Here is a 6,517-nt window from a genome sequence, read left to right as displayed (position 1 = left end):
CATGTTGGTAGGACAGGACTATTTCTAATAGATATTAAGACATGATTAGATTCATCTTGCTCCTTTTCTGAGAGAATATTTTTAAAGTTTTCATCATTAGCTTGTTTTGTGACCTCGCTACTTATCCCAGCACTGCAGTGGCCTCATTTTATTTTGCAGTTGGCCATGGGACAGAATTCTTGACTTCAGTACTTTCTGTGGGCTGTTGTTCTGTCTCCCAAGGTAACAAGAGAAAGCTGAGCATAAGCAAAATTGTATTTCTTGGGACTCTATGTGCCTCATCCTTTCAATCATTGTATGAGTCTTCGTGGGTATGCAAGATTTCTCTGAGGGATGAGGATACGGTCAATAATTACATGTGGGAAAACACTCACTCTCATGTCTATGAAGTACCACTTCTGCATTCAACGATTCTCCACTGGCACAAACCAGAGAGGAAGAGGATTATTCATGTTGGGTCTGGACACCTCGTTGTCAAGTGAATATTCCCCCTGCAGTTTATTCATGTGCAGAGACATCATCGCAGGCCTATTCGAACCCATGAAATAAAACACACGGAATTGCTAAGGAAACTGAATATATTGCAATATAATTACTAAATAATTTTGTAAATCACATATGTGATATTATAACATATAGACTTCCTTACAAATACAGTAAGGAGAAATGTCTAGATATTCTGTCTTCCCCTCAAAAAACTCAGCTTCTAGATGATTTCTGAGTAAGTGCTATATGCTGAAAAGTGTGAAAGGAAAAGAAAATACATTACTTAGAGAAAAGTTGGAAATTAAACTACAGAAGAATTTTCTACTCCGTCATATTGCCAGCTTTACAACAGGATTTCAACTGCTCCCAGAGGGAGCTTGGTTTCAATTATTTAGACTTACGTTTGATCTGGTTTAACTAACCTACTTTCAGCAGGCCTGGGCTTGGAAGGAGGGGGAAGATGCAAAGGCTAAGATTGTTCTATAGGGCACTTTCATGATATTCAAAACACATAACTGATTCATCAAAGATTACCAAAATGCAAGATTCCTAAGTGGTAGTAAATATTTAAAGCTCAGATGGAAACAAAATTAGAAGCCAGAATTAAGTCGTCTAATCCTCTCACCTGCTCAGATGTGAGGAAAAGGCTTAATGAGAGAAACCCTTGAATATTTGCTGATGGCGCACTTGTGCGCTTCCCTTCCGTTACTGAACACATGGAGAGAGTAATTTTTCAAATTGACATTCACTTTTGAAAATGGTTTAATGTGTTAAAATAAATCCAACAAATGTAAAGAACCCATTATTTTAAAGGAGATGAAAAGTAATAAGCTGATTCATGCCATGAGAATAATTTTTTCCTAGCACATGTCCTATATATCATCTGCAAAGCTTTTTCTAAAAATACATGCTTCAGGAACTAATACAAACTACATGTTTTCTTCAGCAAAGAGAAATGTTCAGAATACCAGAACTAAATGAGAATTTGACCAGAGTAGATTTACTCTGCACTATGTTCTTTTAGAAGTTGAGTTGCCATTAATTTGACAAATTGTCTCCCAAAATAAGCCTTTATTCTTAGAAACATGACACAATGCGGGTGCAGGTATCAAAGTCTAGAAATGCATGATTAATAAGTCAATAAGGGGGGGCCAGCAGATGGCATAGCAGTTACTTTTCTGGACTCTAGTTTGAGTCCCAGACCCAGTGACTTGCAAATCACCCCTGGGGGGTGGCCATCTCCCCTGGGGGACTATTTCTCACTTTCCCTCTCACTGTCTCTGTCTCTCTTTCTCTGGCAAGCACATACCCTAAGGCAAGAATAAATAAATAAGTTAATAACAGGGCTCAGTTCAAGGTTTCCATTACCAGGAAGATAGTAAGATGCTCACTGGTCAGCCTAAATCTGACACAAATGCATTTTGACTGTGGTGCCAGATAGCATCCTTGAGTCAGAAGAACTGGATTCCATGCTCCCTTTCACTTACCAGATGGTCCTAAGCAAGGGCCTCATTCTCACCAAGGCTCAGTGTATGCATCTATAAAGCAGAACTACTAGACTAACTTAAAGAGCTATCAAAGAGTATGAAATGAAATAACACATTTGAAAGGACTTGTAGACTATAAAGTACTGGAAGTTGGATTATTTTAGCATGTACTTTTCCCATCCATTTTGATTTCAGTTTTCTTTTCAACAGCTTTATTGTATATAGATGATATACCACAATTTGAATATATTTGATGTATATAATTAAATGCATATGTTTGCACAGATGTATACATCCATGAAACTAACACCACAGTCAGTGTAAAAAAACGTAGAATTTATTATTTAGCAAAGTTTAGGTTCTTTGGCTTCATTTATTTATTGATTTTTGTCATAGGGTGTATGTGCTTGCCATGAAAGACAGAAAGGGAAAGTGAGAAATCACCCCCCAGGGAATGGCCACACCACAATCCATTCTCCTCTATTTTCTTGGGGTTTTGGGCATGAATATGCATGTGCCTTTCAAGCCAGCAGGTCCAGGATTTGAACCGTGGTAGGCCATGTGGAAACCCAGTGCCTTAACCACCATTCCATTTGCTGGTTACATATTTAGCAAATTATTTTTAACACTTATTTCACTTTTTTAACTTGTCAAGTAGATGGTTCAGGAAAAAAAAAATCTGGCAACTTAGAAAGAACAGGGTTGTTTGTTGTTTCATTTTCTTTTGTTTTCCAGAGGGCCCAAATATACCCCAGTAAGATAGAGAGGGAGATCATGGGAGCATGGTCACGCTTGAGTCCTTTCTCTTCCATCTCTCCATCCCTCTGAAATTTTGGGCACTCACACCTGCGTGCACACACAGGCACCAGCATATTTTTCAAGCTTGTGGAACCAGGATTCAAACCTGTGATAGACCCTGTGGGATATGATGCCTTAGTCACCAATCCATGGAACAGACCCAGGACAAAAATTCCTCATAAATATTGTGTTATACTTAAAGAGGAATCTACAAAGCTGTGTAAGTATGCTTCTGAGGACAAAGGAGAAGGAGCTGAACAGGGTGCTGATAACGAGGCATTTATTTATCCTTCCAAAAATCCTAAAATTCATGAGCATCTAGACTATGATATAATGAAATCCATTAAAAGTAAAATCCATTTAAAAAAAAAAACTACAAAAACATGTATATGACAAAAGACCAGTGCTCAGGATAGATAAAGACTTCCTAGGACTCAATAATAAGATACACACCAAATTTAAAAGTAGCCAAAATATTTAAACAGAAAGAAAACACCAAAGAAAACAAAATGAAAATAAACATTAAAAAAAGATTCAACATCCTTACTCCTCAAGGACGTAAAAATTCTAAACACATGAAGTAACACTATAAACTCATTTAAATGGCTAAAATTTAAAAAACAAAAACAAAACAAACAAACAAACAAAAAAAAAACCATTACCAACAACAGCATTACTGGTGAGAATGTGAAGCAAGCAGAATGCTCATACATTGCTGGAAAGGATGTAAAATAGTAGGATTATTATGAGCCAGATATTCTTAAAGCTGGAAATGGCCCAGGTGTAATTAGTAGAAGAATGGATAAAACGTGGTATATTTGTGTGCTAGGATACTACCCAATAAATTACATTGATTTCTGTCATTTACGAAGTGTATGAAAATAAGATACATTGATAGAAGCTGGACAGATATGTGACCAAACACTATGGTGAAATGTGGAATCAGGAAGTTGGGTATATAAATGTTCACCGTAAACATGTTTTATGACTTCTTTTAATATATTTGCAGTTCTGATAAAATTTTAGGAAACTGTGTGAAAACGCATTGGCTATACTGCCATTTGTAAATACTCGTCTAAGAAGCCTGAAGTCCTGCTTTGCAGGACGTGGTATAACTTTGCTTTCATACCTTGAAAAATAGCCAACCATGGCAAGGTAGCAGTGAGTCATTGCCTCTAACATCTAATTATGTTCCATTTTCATTTTTTAACTGCCTTGTGATTCTGAAGGTTCTTCCTTGGAGACTTTTCTAGTCATGGAAGGAAACACTAGGAACCATGAAAATATTTTCGCTGAACCTGACACCTAGTGTTTCTGGGAATCAAGTAGAAAAGTGAAGAGATGTTGGCTGAGAGAGACTGAGCTCTGCAGGGGTAGGCTGGCTATGGTTGCTCCACGCTGCAGTGGAGCCCTTTGGGTTATTAGCACACTTCGTGTTCAATGGAGAAAGGTGACAGAAAACTACAGTAACCCCAAACAAGCAAGACAGCCTACCCAGTGAGAAGACCAGTCAGAAATGAAAGTTTTGATAAATCCTAGATTTTGAAAGGTAGCCAAGACAAGACTAGTAGGGAATAAATAGAGGAGTAAAGAAATACTAGACAAATAGGGAATAAAAGAAATTGCAAAGGAAATCCCCTATGGACTTCTGCTTGCTTGGGGAAATGAAGACACAGACTTCTCCTGCATTTTAGCTTACTTTTCTGGCATTCCATAGGCCGTTTTGTGTGCTCAGTTCAAAAAGACAACTAGTGGGACAGAATCCTGCAGGAAATGACCCATGTAGTGCTTGGTTTAATTTTAAAATCTTAATTTAAATGTCTTTCACTAAAACACCCACTCTCCTGTTCAGACAGGCTGCATTTCTCACACTTGTCTTACCGCTGTCCAGAGTACACATTGATATTACCACTGTAACCTCTGCAGGAAATTGAATTTACTACCACTTCTTTGGAAAGCTATTTCCATGCCTCTTTTTTCTTATTTTTTCTTCTCATACTGCAATAGGAATTGGCCCAGTTGTCAGTTTAAAATTACTTTCTGTTGTTGTTGTTTTTGTCCAAGTACCACTATGCTTGCATGTTCTTTTCATTTCAAACATAGAAAAATTTACAAAGTGTGAGCATTGGGATTAACTCGGGGTGCTGCTACAATGTTCTCCGCCCCTCACCCTACACAATTCATGTATTATGTGAGTACCATCTTGTCAGAGAGGACATGGTATGTTTGCTGTTGAATGCATTGTTAGACTATGCAGGGGAAGGATGGGTTTTCCTATGCCTTAATGTACAAAGTAATACCTAAAATCAGGATATGAGGAAGCCAAACCCCTATGTGATTTTGGTCTAAAATATGCTCAGTGTCTATGTTCTCCGTTGGATAGTATCAGATCAATTCAACTAGAACCTCTTCCTTAGAAAATACAAACAAGTCACTTTAGGAAAGGTGGACCTCTAGAGTATATTATCAAAAAAACTGCTTGGCTTTGTTGTGTTCTTTAAGAGTTTTTCTGCACAGCCCAGACTTAGAAGAACTGAGTGACTCCTGGACGGCAGAGAAAACCGTCCTTGCTCCCTCGTTTCCTTGATGTCCATGTAATCGAAGGCTACCAGCTGTGCTCTGCATGTGAGTCTTCCTGGATCTACCCAAGACCAGCAATGTGTGGGCCGTGTACACTTAAATTGCGTCACTTTGGTATTCTATCAAATGTCTGTCATCGTATTACCAGATTCAACCAAGTACCTGGCAATTTTTAGATACACATTTATTCAGCAAATGTTTACAAAAGTCTTCTTTTGCATGACCCTGGCATAGGTGCTAGTGGTGCCAATATTCCCAATAAATATTTAATCAACAAATGAATAACTTTCCAGAATAGATCTTATTTAGATCTTGACCTGGGTTGTACTTACAGAGCTCTCCTGAAGCAGAGGGGTGAATAATTAGAATTAAGGGTCGCTTTTATGAAAGAAGAAGTTGGGCACATGAAGCCCAGTCACCCCACCTCCTAATTTATTGATGGCAGCGACTTGTTAAAGGTGTGCAAGCCCAGAATGCATGTTTTATAACTTTAAGTCAGTTAAGTCACCAGTTCTGTCATCATAAGAACACTTGTGAGGCATCTAGGGTAATTCACATTTTCCCTTAATTTAGACCAGTTTTCAGTCTGTGACAGGAAAAAATACCTTCATAAATGTTTTCTTGAATTCCAATATAATCAGAGCAAGTGTGTTATCTTGCTTATTACCAAACCAGGAAAAGGTTGTTGCTTAACAATTTAGTTCAAAATAATTAGCCTCAAAGAGGCTGTGACTTAGAAATGCTGCCCATAACTCCCATTAACTTTAATTGACTTGTAGTGCAGGCAAGAAAAAAAGAAAAGTCATAGTACTCTTTTTTAAAATTAAATTTAGGGTAAGTATAAGAATGATAGCCTCTTGTTATCCTTTTCTTTCAGTAATCATTCTCACAATTCGTTTATGATCATTTTCACAACATTAACTTTTATAGTTGCTTTTTTTTTTTAAATATACCACTGTATATTCACCCTTTTAGGTCCCCATTTGTAGACCTCCAAAATAATTTCCGAATGGCTAATTATTTCCCAGTCTTTGTCATTATCATTATGTGACTGTTTCTCCCTGCTCATTCTCTTTCTCCTGGAGTTTTCCTGCTAGTGTTCATACTTCCTCAGTCTTTCCCTCGTGAGATATTTGATCCGTATTAATATCTTAGCAGAATTATCT

This window comes from Tupaia chinensis, unplaced genomic scaffold (assembly GCF_000334495.1).
Source record: "Tupaia chinensis unplaced genomic scaffold, TupChi_1.0 Scaffold000095_1, whole genome shotgun sequence".
NCBI lineage: Eukaryota > Metazoa > Chordata > Mammalia > Scandentia > Tupaiidae > Tupaia > Tupaia belangeri.
The sequence above is the reverse complement of the archived record's forward strand: the minus strand, read 5'-3'. Positions refer to the sequence as shown.